General features: G+C 40.9%; 1 protein-coding gene across 9 annotated transcripts in view; it reads right to left on the bottom strand.

The window, feature by feature from the left end:
* REDIC1 (regulator of DNA class I crossover intermediates 1) overlaps positions 1-12,742 on the bottom strand; it is a 92,089-nt gene that overhangs the window by 60,482 nt on the left and 18,865 nt on the right. The window contains exon 2 of one of the 9 annotated variants that reach the window (XM_051850396.2): positions 1,765-2,068. The exons of the other annotated variants lie outside the window; for them this stretch is intronic. The gene's annotated coding sequence lies outside the window, so the exon portion shown is untranslated. The remainder of the gene's footprint in view (positions 1-1,764; positions 2,069-12,742) is intronic. 9 annotated transcript variants of the gene reach the window in all.

Genomic DNA, 12,742 nt, shown 5'->3' with positions numbered 1-12,742 from the left:
GCTGTGCTGACCGAAGCCAGGAGCATCGTTCCAGTCTCTCACGTGGGGGCAGGGCCCAAGCATGTGAGCGATCTTCCACTGCTTCCCCAGGAGCGTCAGCAGGGAGCTGGATCAGAAGTGGAGCAGCCAGGAACCACACCCATTTGGGATGCTGGAAAGGCAGGCAGTGGCTTGGCATGCTGCCACAGTGCTGGCCCCAAGTTCAGATTTCCACATATGGATTTCTGAGAGAACACACTTAGATCATAGCACCTTCTTTTGAAAAAAATCTATTCATTATGAAGGTGTTTCATATCTATGACAGTTGTGCCAAGCATAGCATTAAATGTCAATGATACAGTAATATTTAATGGTGATAAAATAGTTGTTCTACAAATAGTAAAATGCTACAAAACACTCATAAGCAGATCAGCAAAATCTATCTTTTAGGAGCCAGGAGCTTCCTCTAGGTCTCTTCCTGCAGGATCCCAAGGACCTGGCCATCTTCCACTGCTTTCCCAGGCATGTTAGCAGGGAGCTGGATAGGAAGCGAAGTAGCCAGGACTTGAACCGGCACCCATATGGGTTGCAGGCATCACAGGCAGCGGCCTTACCTGCTATACCACAGTGCTGGTCTCAAAATAATTACTAATACTGTATACTATATATGATGCAGCATGTTAGATATTTCTCTCTACATGTATAAATTCTTTACATCTCCATGGCACTACAAAATAGGTTACATTTCTGTCCCTATTTCACTGATGAGGAAACCAAGGCACAAAGAAGTTACATAACCTGCCCAAGGTCACTCTTCTCGTTAGTGGTAGAGGCAGGATGCACAGCCAAGAAGTTTGAGTTTGCAACTTCTAATGAAAAATACCTTACACTACTTTTCAAGTAAACAAACTGAAAATAAAGATGTTCACTTTTCCAATGATTTTCATATACAGGAATAACAAATACTCAATACTCCAGCTCTGCCACTTAATGAACTTGCTTTTCCCGTTAGCTATGTCTTTTTTTTTTTTTTAAGATTTATTTGAAAGGCAGAGAATTACAGAGAGAGAAAGATAAACAGAGAAAAAAGTATCTTCCATCCACCTGTTCACTCTCCAAATGGCCATGATGGCCAGGGCTAGGCCTGGCTAAAGTCAGGAGCCTGCAACTCCATCCAGATCTCCCTGCCTGGCAAGGGTCCAGGTACTTGAGCTAGCTCCTGCTTTCTCAGGCACAGGAGCAGGGAACCAGAGAGAAAGCAGAGCAGTGGGACTTCCACAACACCGGTTCCCAAAAGCTACGCTTTAACTGATTATTTTGAACTCGATGAGCAAAGAACCATAACACTCTGTGCAGTGCAACACCATAAGGGTAATGCTGCCATTCAAAATACAAAAAAAAAATAGAAGTTGTTTACTGACTCATCACATACTAAGAGAAAGGAGGACCATGGAGATTAGTTTATTCTCCAGCATTCTACAATTTGAAAAATATAGAAACAAAAAGTAATATTGCAAAGTTCAAAAATTTTAAGTATGACACAGTCAATAATATGAAACAATTCAAGCTAAAAAAACCTAACAAGTAGCACTATCAATTGTATGCGTAGCTCCAACATAACAAAGTTCATATTTGGGACAAGTCTAAATATATTTTTCATACCTATGTATGGATAAATCAGGTGATTTTAGTCCAGCTTAATTTTTCATTGTCAATGACACTTTGTTTCCACCAAATTATATGTACTATATAATGCCCACCCCCATCTGTCTCATAAAAACTTACTTAGGAGTTTAAGACTAATATCTGTATCAGCTTGCAAACAGCTAAACGACAGTGAAAGTGATGGATTCTTCTGGCCAGCATTATTTGTGGCTGGCTGCAGGGGCCTCTGCCTGTGAGTCCACGTCAATAGCACACCATGGCAGTGTGGGTTTTGGTCCTAATGCTTTGCTGGTTTCAGTGGTCTGTGCGTTCCACGTGACATCCAGCATTGTGGCACTGGTGGCCATAAGACTAGGCATCTTAGTCTAGCTGCAGGAAGTGGCTCACAGGGAAGGATTCCATTTTCTGACAGTTTCCCAGTTCACTGCAAATAACACACCAACTGTGGATTAGAGACAATTCTGGGCTTGGGGACTCCTAGCAAAAACAACCAGAAATCATTCAACAAAAAGTACACTAAGCAAAATGATAAAAGGCATTAACAAAAGAACAGCTCAGGCTTTGGGCTCAGGTACTGGCTTTGAGGTTTCTGTCCTATTCCTGCCAAAGCAGTGACCACAGTGCAAAGAAGCCCACCACTGCTCTCCACCCTTAGTTCATGATGAACTACATGCCGGCACCATCAGTCTCATTCAGGGCACTGACAAAAAGCGCTTGGGCCAGCTTTGAGATGAAAGGACACTTACAGGCTTTTTAAGAAGCACTGATCAGGCTGGCACTGTGGCTTAGCAGTAAAGCTGCTGGACGCCTGCAATGCCAGCATCCCAGTGGGCACCGGTTCAAGTCCTAACTGCTCCATTTCCAATCAACCTCTCTGCTATGGCCTGGGAAAGCAGTAGAGGATGGCCCAAGTCCTTGGGTCCCTGTACCCACGTGGGAGACCCACAGGAAGCTCCTGGATTGTGGCTTTGGATCAGGCCAGTTCCAGCCATTGCGGCCAACTGGGAAGTCAACCAGCAGATGGAAGACCTCTCTGTCTCCCACTCCCCCACTCCTTCTCTCTGTGTAACTCTGACTTTCAAACAAGGAAATAAATCAATAAATCTTAAAAAAAAAAAAAGGCACTGATCAGTTTGGATTCAGTGACACACCCTCCAGCAAGTGTGCTGTTTCTCTCTCACACTGTCCACTCTGCCTGTCAAAAAAAAAACAATTCAAGCTCTTAAGGCTGGAGGTCTCCCCACTCCTCAGGCAGACACTCGGATGAATATCAAGTCCTTTGCTCAGAGGCTGGTGCTCTTGGCAAACGAGGGCTGTCACTGAAGGAAAGTGACAGCTTGGTCACCTCAGACATTCCATCAGAGACGGTGGAGTTTTGAAAAGTCATCCTTAGGCCGGCGCCGCGGCTCACTAGGCTAATCCTCCGCCTAGCGGCGCCGGCACACCGGGTTCTAGTCCCGGTCGGGGCGCCAGATTCTGTCCCGGTTGCCCCTCTTCCAGGCCAGCTCTCTGCTATGGCCAGGGAGTGCAGTGGAGGATGGCCCAGGTGCTTGGGCCCTGCACCCCATGGGAGACCAGGAGAAGCACCTGGCTCCTGGCTCCTGCCATCGGATCAGCGCGGTGCGCCGGCCGCAGCGCGCAGGCCGCGGCGGCCATTGGAGGGTGAACCAACGGCAAAGGAAGACCTTTCTCTCTGTCTCTCTCTCTCACTGTCCACTCTGCCTGTCAAAAAAATAAAATAAAAATAAATAAATAAATAAATAAATAAAAATAAAAATAAATAAATAAAATCTTTAAAAAAAAAAAAAAAAGAAAAGTCATCCTTAATTCTTTCACATAGACAACCATGAAGAAATCATGTGGGTCTGTTGTTCCATTTTCTTTAATTATTTTCATTTTTTATTTTTTTTGACAGGCAGAGTGGACAGTGAGAGAGAGAGAGACAGAGAGAAAGGTCTTCCTTTGCCGTTGGTTCACCCTCCAATGGCCGCCGCGGCCGGCACGCTGCGGCCGGCGCACCGCGCTGATCCGATGGCAGGAGCCAGGAGCCAGGTGCTTCTCCTGGTCTCCAATGGGGTGCAGGGCCCAAGCACCTGGGCCATCCTCCACTGCACTCCCTGGCCACAGCAGAGAGCTGGCCTGGAAGAGGGGCAACCGGGACAGAATCCGGCGCCCCAACCGGGACTAGAACCCTGGGTGCTGGCGCCGCTAGGTGGAGGATTAGCCTAGTGAGCCACGGCGCCGGCCTTCTTTAATTATTTTTAAAGATTTTCATTTATCTATTTGAAAGGCAGAGACACAGAGAGAGGTCTTCCATCTGCTGGTTCACTCCCCAAATGGTCTCAATGGGCAGAGCTGGACCGATCCGAAGCCAGGAGCTTCTTTTGGGTGTCCCACACGGGTGCAGGGGCCCAAAGACTTGGGCCATCCTCTGCTGCTTTCCCATGCACATTAGCAGGAAGGTGGATCATAAGTGGAGCAGCTGGGACTCCATTTCTGGCACTCATATGGGAGGCAGGCACTGCAGGCTGCTGCATTACAGGCGGTAGCCTTACCTGCTAAGCCACACTACAGGCCCCACTGTTTTGTTTTGCTAAATAACAAAATCATTATTTGAAGAAACAGTGGCATGGACTTCTTTCACAGGTCACCGTGGAGCCAGTGACCACTTATTTATATTGCACTGACCCCAAGTTAGACTTTCCCAGGGACATCCGTCATGTACTTGTAAATAAAATACAAATATATATAAAAAAAAAGAATAGCTCAAAATTATCTGCAAGCTCAAAGACAGACAATTAAAAAATGCAAGTCAGAGGAGAAAAATGGAAAAAAAGGATCAATAGGGGTAAATAAGATTCATGGGAACTTAGAAAAAGCGGAAAATAGCTTATGTCAGTGTAACTGGAGTTCAATAGCAACTTGAAAATAATCAAGGGGTGAAAGCATATTCAAAGGCATAGTAAGGGGAAAAACCGACATTTACAATAAGAACAACTACCCAGGTATAGGAAGGTCAGAGGTCAACAGTCGGATTCAACTCAACCATACTTACTCCAAGGTAATAAAATTAAGCTCTCCAAGATTAAAGACAAGGAGAAGCTGTCCCAGTTTGCCTGACTCAGACTTAGCAGAAGAAACCTTACAGGCCCATAGAAACCTAACAAGGTAAAAGAATTAAAAATTATCAATGCAGTAATATGCTAAGAAACAGGCAATATACAAAGATTGAAGGGCAGACACTTAGTCTGGCAGTCAAGATACTGGTTAAGATTCCTGAACCTCTTATCAGAATACCTGCATTCAAGACCTGGCTTCAGCTTCTGATTCCAGATTCTTGCTAATGCAGACACAGGGAGAAAGTAGTGATGGTTTAAGTAACTGAGTTCCTGCCACCCATGTGGGAGACCTGGACTGAGCTCCTGGGTCCCAGCTTCGGCTCAGTCCAGTCCTAACCACTGTGGGCATTCAGGAAGTTAACCAGCAGATGGGAACTCTCTCTTTCTCTCAAATAAATATGTTTAAATGTAAAAGAGGAATCAGAAATTCAAAATGTAAAAATAAACTTTAAAAATATTCAAAATACATATATTAGTTTCTAGTATTTCCCATCTCTTTCCTTTTGTTTTCCCCTCTTTATTTACAATCAATGTTTCAGCTCTCATAATGCAAACAATGTCCCTTTTCCAGTTTATTTGGCGCCATGATTTTCAAACTTTTGTGATTTTTTTTTTATTTCACTGTATAATATGGCTACTAAGGATAGTGCTGCAGGCTGTGGCTCAACAATCCTGTGATATGCATTCCAGAGAAAATACCTAAGTTTCATTCAAGATTCAAGCATGAATTAAACTGCTGTTGTCTGTGACCTCAATGTTAGTGAACTGACAATGTATATTTAAACAGAAGCACTATAAACAAAGGATGTGTACTCATCATGTTTTAATTTTTTGTACAGGTTGTAGACATTCGTGTTCTTTGATATCCTGTGTTTGAACACCTTTTGTGTGAGTTTTCCACCTTACGAGTTTTGTTATGAAAGTATCATCAGAGGCTCACAAGAACCTAATCCTGTATCTGCTCCACAAGTAGGAATTCAGTATTCACGATATCAATGTTTGCACTGACTTTATCAAATCTAAGTACTGGGAGAATGAGACCTTAGTATATATATGAGAATACTTCAGAAAGTCCACAGGAAAAATGAATTAAAAGAGTAGCCTATTTTGGTACAATAAATTTTTGAAATACATGCATTGTATTTTCACAACATGAACTTTTAAAATATCTTCAAATGTGTTTTTATACCTAAATATATGTTTATACCTGTAATGTGTAAATCTGTTTGTATGTATTAAGTAAACTCAGAATTAAAAGCTCCATTTGATTTAAAAAAAAAAAAGAAGGAAATTAAGTAGACAACTGACATGCTGAGAAGGCTGAGGAAACATTTTTACAAACGGCAGGAACAAGAACGTCCAGTCAGCTGTGGTATCATGTCAAAATCATTGTATAATTAATCATATAATGACATCACTTCTGGAACTAGTGAACGCTGGCCACCACTGACAGCATCAGCTCCAATGCTAGATTTCACTAGCATCACTGCCCACGAAAACTCAATCCTACTGCAGCTTCTACAACCCAAGATCCATCCCTACCATTAGAACCACTGAGACCTGATAGAATCCATTACAACACTGGGCCTGAGGTGCTGTACAGGAAAGGCCCCCACCAGGGACATCCCAAACGGCTAAGAAGCTGCACTCTAAACTCACAGGGAGCCTGTCTCTGTGTCCCCACCTACTTCATATGGATCCCTGTGTTGCTCTGTACCTCTCACAACAAGCAACTTATGAAGGGACTCTGCCTGCTACTCAACTGAATGAAGCTTGGCTTCAAAACCCTGTCCTCTCTACCGGCAGGCTCAACTCCACTCTTTTTATCCCCCACTCTGTCCGCCGTAAAATGAAGTCTTATCTACTGTTCCTGGACTCTTCACCATCTTTGAACCCTCAAATCATAAAACCTAACACCTATTTCCTTGGGTCACTAGCTTCTGTTTCAACGTATAGGACACTTACATCACTAGCTGCAAAACAGACTGGGAAGCAATTATTTGGGGATAGTTTTAGCTTCAATACTGGCAGATGGCTTGAACCTACCACAAAAACTCTTAAGGTGGAAAACCCACACAAAAGGTGTTCAAACACAGGTTATCAAAGAACACGAATGTCTGCAACCTGTACAAAAAATTGAAACAGGTAATGATCCACAATTCATTTTTATTTGACCATGTCCTTATACTTCTGTTTTATGGTTTGTTTAGGCTAAAATGAAAATACAGCATTGATGTATATTCCCTAAGCAATTGTGGAAACTAGCTAGAACTTTATGACTAACAAAATATATCATAGCAGTATTCTTGCAGTAGGGTGGATGAATACTGTACTCACTGAGGCTAGTGACCAGGCACTGGTCTCCTTTGAGGAGAGGAGATGAATGTGAGACTATGCCAACAGGGCACAACAAACCTCCCTTCTAATAAACAAAAAAGAAATCTTTACCACATCCAACTTGGGTGCAACCTTGGATACTCCCTTCACCCTGGAGCATGGAACTCAGCTCCCTGGCCATGCCTTCCACACATCTCTGGGTATGCACTGAAAAAGCCAACACTCCACTAAGCCACAGAGGAACAGTCCAAAGAAAAAGTCATCACAGGGTAAAAGCAAAACAAAATAACAACAACAAAAAAAGAAGATCTATACAAATGCCAAGTCGTAAACAGCAACTAAAGAAACAAAAATTAGGAAGAAAACATAACAACAACTCCAAAAACAATACAACACCTCAATACTAGAATGTGAAGATGAAGAAATGGCAGAAATGGAATTCAAAAAAATTATTGTAGGATTACTTAGCAGTAATCGGAAGCAAATCCATGAACTAATGAAATGTTTACATGACATGAAAGAATCTGTCCCATGAAACTGAGATCTTAAACAGAAATCAAAATGAAATCTTGGAAATGAAGAATTCAATAAAACAAATAAAGAATGCAGTAGAAAGCATTAACAACAGACTCAGTGAAGCAGAAGAAAGAATATCCGAGTTAAAACACAAATCTCTGGAAATTTTACAGTCAGACCAAAAATGAAAAGAAATTAGAAAACTAAAGAACACTGTTACAGATCTACAGGATACTATCTAACGACGCAACATACGGGTTTTAGGAATTCCTGAAGATGTAAAAAGAGAGAATGGATTAGAAGGCTTTTTTAGTGAAATAATTACAGAAAAATTACCCAATTTGGGGAAACAAAGTGCCATCCAAACATAGGAAGCACATAAAACTCCTACTAGACATGAGTTAAAAGATCTTCACCACAACACATTGTACTCAGGCTCTCCACAGTAAAACACAAAGAAAAGATTCTAAAATGTACACAAAAGAAACATCAGATTCCTTTCGGAGGATCTCCAATTAGACTCACAGCAGACTTCTCATCAGAAACCCTACAGGGTAGGAGAGAATGGCAAGAAATATTCTAACTCTTAAGAGAAAAAAAATTGATAACCCAGAATACTGGACCCTTCAAAGTTCTCATTTATGAATGAAGGTGAAATAAAGACTTTCCATAACACAGAAACGGAAAGAATTTGCCATTACCTGTCCAGCCTTACAAAAGATGCTCAAATATATGCTACACACAGAAACAAAGAAACATGGTCATCACTACGAAAGAAGGTGAAGGCAGAAAATCTCCCAGTAAAAGTACAAAGGAAATCCAATGTAAAAAACAGGAATACCTATGGAAAAATAAAACAGCCAAGTTGTTATTTATTAATTGTCACCTTAAATGTAAATGGCCTCAACTCTCCAGTTAAAAGACACAGACTGGCTGAATGGATTAAAAAACAAAACCCATCTATTTGCTGCCTACAAGAAACACATCTTACTAACAATGATACCCCAAACTGAAATGGAAAGGATAGACGAGGATATTCAATGCTAGCAGAAACCATAAAAGAGCTGGTGTAGCCATCCTCATATCAGACAAAACAAAATTTAACACAGAAACAGTTAAAATAAAGAAGGGCACTATGCAATGATTAAGGGATCAATTCAACAGGAAGATGTGACTATAATAATGTATCTGCACCTAATTACAGGGCACCTGGCTATTTAAAATAAATGTTAACAGATCTAAAGGGAGACACAGAATCCCATAGAATAGTACTGGGGGACTTCAATACCCACTGTCAGCAATGGGCAGATTAACCAGACAGAAAATTGACAAGGAAACAACAGAGTTAACTGACACTATAGACCAAATGGTCTTAAAGATATCTTCAAATCTTTCTATCCTACAGTCGCAGAATACACATTCTTCTCATCAGTGCACAGAACTTTCTCTAGGATTGGCCACATGCTAGGACATAAACCAAGTCTCGATAAATTAAAAAAAAAAAAAAGCATACTACGCATCTTCTCTGACCATAATGGAATGAAGCTGGAAATACCAACTCAGGAATCTCTAGAACATATGGAAACACAGGGAGAATGAACAACATGCTCCTGGATGAACAATGTAAAGAAATCAGAGACATCAAAAAATTTCTGGAAACAAATGAAGGTAACAATATAACATATCAACACTTAGGGGAGACAGCAAAAGCAGTGTTACGAGGAAAGTTTATGGCAACTGGTGCCTACATCAAGAAATTGCAAAGGCACCAAATAAATGAGCTATTAATGCAACTCAAGGACCTAGAAAAACAGTAAACCAAACCCAAAACTAGTAGGAAAAAAGAAATAACTAAAAGTAGAGAAAAAATAGACAAAATTGAAATACAAAAGATCAACAAAATGAACAGCTGTTTTTTTGAGAAAATAAACAAAACTGACACACCATTGGCCCAACTAACCAAAAAAAAAAAAACGAAGAAGACCCAAATCAATAAAATTAGAGATAAAAAAGGAATTGTAAAAACAGACACCACAGAAACAAAAAGATTCATCAGAAATACTACACAGAGCTGTATGCCAACAAACTGGGAAATACAGAAGCAATGGGTAGACTCCTGAACACATGCAACATACCTACATAGAGCCATGAAGACATAGAAAACCTAAACAAAACCACAACCAAGATAGGAACTGAATTAGTAATAAAGATCCTCCAAAGAAAGAAATCCCAGGACCACATGGCTTCACTGCTAAATTCTACCAGACATTTAAAAAACTAACTCCAATTCTTCTCAAGCTATTCAAAACCACTGAAAGGGAGAGAATCCTCCCAAATTTTTTTCTATGAAGCCAGCATTAACTTAATTCCTAAACCAGAAAAACAACAGAGAAACAGAACTACAGACCAATTTCCATGATGAACAAAGAAGCAAAATCCTCAACAAAGTACTAGCCAATCAAATCCAACAACACATCAGAAAGTTCGTTCACTCAAACTAATGGGATTTATATCTGGTACGCAGGGATGGTTCAACTTCGCAAATCAATGTGATACATTACATTAGGAAATTGAAGAACAAAAAACACATTATTATCTCAATAGATGCAGAGAAGGCATTTGAAAAAAATACAACACCGTTTCATGATTAAAACTTCAAGCAAATTAGGTAAAGAAGGAACATTCCTCAAAACAATCAAGGCAATTTATGACAACCCACCGCAAGCACCCTACTGAGTGGGGGAAAAGTTGTAAGCATTCTCATGGAGATCCAGAACCAGACAAAAATGCCTAGTTTCACTACTGCTATTCAACACAGTCCTGGAAATATTAGCTAGAGCCATAAGACAAGAAAAACAAATCAATGGGATACAAATTGGGAAGGAGGAAGTTAAACTATCCCTATTTGCAGATGACATGATTCTATATATAGGGGATCCAAAAAACTCCACCAACAGACCATTGGAACTCATAGAAGAGTTTGGTAAAGTGGCAGGATATACCATCAATACACAAAAATCAACAGCCTTTGAATACACAGACAATGCCACAGCTGAGAAAAAACTTATAAGATCAATACCATTCACAATAGCTACAAAAAATGAAATTCATTGGAATAAATTTAACCAAGGATGTCAAAGATGCTTATGATGAGAATTATAAATCATTAAAGAAAAAAATAGAAGATAGCAGAAAAAAAAGGAAAAATCTTCCATGTTCATGGATTGGAAGAATCAGATTCATGAAAATGTCCATACTAACCAAAAGCAATTTACAGATTCAATATGATACCAATCAAAATACCAAGGACATTCTTCTCGGATATAGAAAAAATACTGAAATTCATATGGAAACACAAGAGGCCTCAAATAGCTAAAACAATTTTATACAACAAATTCAAATTTAGAGGCATCACAATACCAGATTTCAAGACAAACTATGGGGCAGTGATAATCAAAACATCTTGGTACTGGCAAAAAAAAAAAAAAAAAAAAAAAAAAAAACACAAACACACACACACACACACACAAAAAAACAAAAACAAAACTGAAAAACAGATGGACAGACCAATGGAAAAGAACAGAAACACCAGAAATCAATCCAAATATCTACAACCAACTTATATTTGACAAGGCAGCTAAAATCAATCTCTGCAGAAGGGACAGTCCCTTCCACAAATGGTGCTTGGAAAGCTGGATCTCCACCTGCAGAAAGTATGAAGTAAGACCACCTCCTTACACCTTACACAAAAAGCCTCTCAAAATGAAGTAAAGGGAACTGGTGATGTGGCACAGTGGGTTAACGCCTGTTGGTCATTGCCTAAAATCTCCATTACAATATGGCGCCTGGCGTATGTTCGAGGGGCGTGTCTGCCGCTGCCGTGGTTAAGCTAAGTAAGATCAGACCACCGGCAGGGATAGGTCCGCTTTAGTTCTGGACACGTGGCCAGTGCGTGATCCCTATACTTTGCTTAAGATGCCCCTGTGCGTGGTCTACCCATGCCTGCGTGACCTTTTCACTGATTGGCTCTCCTACTGTGCAAGTCCTTCGTAAGCTTTATAAGCTTGTATGCTTTCTCAATAAAGTGGTTCCTGCTTTGAAAGAACTCATGGGTGCTTGCGGTATGTTCATCACCCGTTGACCTTACCTCTCAGATTCGCCTTGTTGGGGAGTGTCTGTAGTGGCCCCTGCTGGTCAGGGACCAGCCTAGGGCTTGAGATCCTGACAAATGCCCTGGCCTGAAGCGCCAGCATCCCATTTGGGTGCCAGTTCAATACCTGGCTGCTCCACTTCTGATCTAGCTCTCTGCTGTGCCTTGGGAAAGAAGTAGAAGATGGCTCAAGTCCTTGGGCCCCTGCACCCACATGGGACACCCAGAAGAAGCCCCTGGCTTCAGATAAGCACAGCTCCAGCTGTTGCAGCTAATTAAGGAGTGAATCACTGGATCGAAGACCTCTCCCTCCCTACCTCACTCCCTGCCTACCTCACTCCCTGCCTCTCACCTTTTCTTCTCTCTGTGTAACTCTCTCAAATAAGTAAATAAATCTTTTAAAAAGTGAATTAAAGTCCTAAATCTATGACCTGATACCATTAAATTATTAGAGAACATTGGGAAAACCCTGCAAGACATTGTCATAGGCAAAGAGTTCTTGGAAAAGACCCTAGAGGCACAGGCAATCAAAGCCAAAATTGACAAATGGGAATATATCAAATTGAGCAGCTTCTGCACTGCAAAAGAAACACTTAGCAAAGTAAAGAGGCTACCGACAGAACAGCAGAAATTATTCTGAAACTCTGCAACTGATAACAGATGAATATCCAGAATATATAAAGAGCTCAAGAAACTTAACAACAACAAAACAACAGCACAGTTAAGAAATGGGTGAAGGACTTAAAAAGTCATTTTTCAAAAGAGGAAATATAAATGGCCAAGACACATGTAAAAATGCTCAGAATCCCTAGTCATCAGTGAAATGCAAATCAAAATCACAATGAGGTTTCACCTCACCCCCATTAGAATGGCTTTCATACAGAAATCAACAAACAACAAATGCTGGTGAGGATGTGGGGAAAAAAGGACCCTAATCCACTGTTGGTGGGAATGTAAACTGGTAAAGCCACTATGG

The sequence above is a fragment of the Oryctolagus cuniculus genome, chromosome 9 (genome assembly GCF_964237555.1).
Source record: "Oryctolagus cuniculus chromosome 9, mOryCun1.1, whole genome shotgun sequence".
In the NCBI taxonomy this organism is placed as follows: domain Eukaryota; kingdom Metazoa; phylum Chordata; class Mammalia; order Lagomorpha; family Leporidae; genus Oryctolagus; species Oryctolagus cuniculus.
Note: the sequence above shows the minus strand (reverse complement) of the source record. Positions and strands in the feature narration are given on the sequence as shown.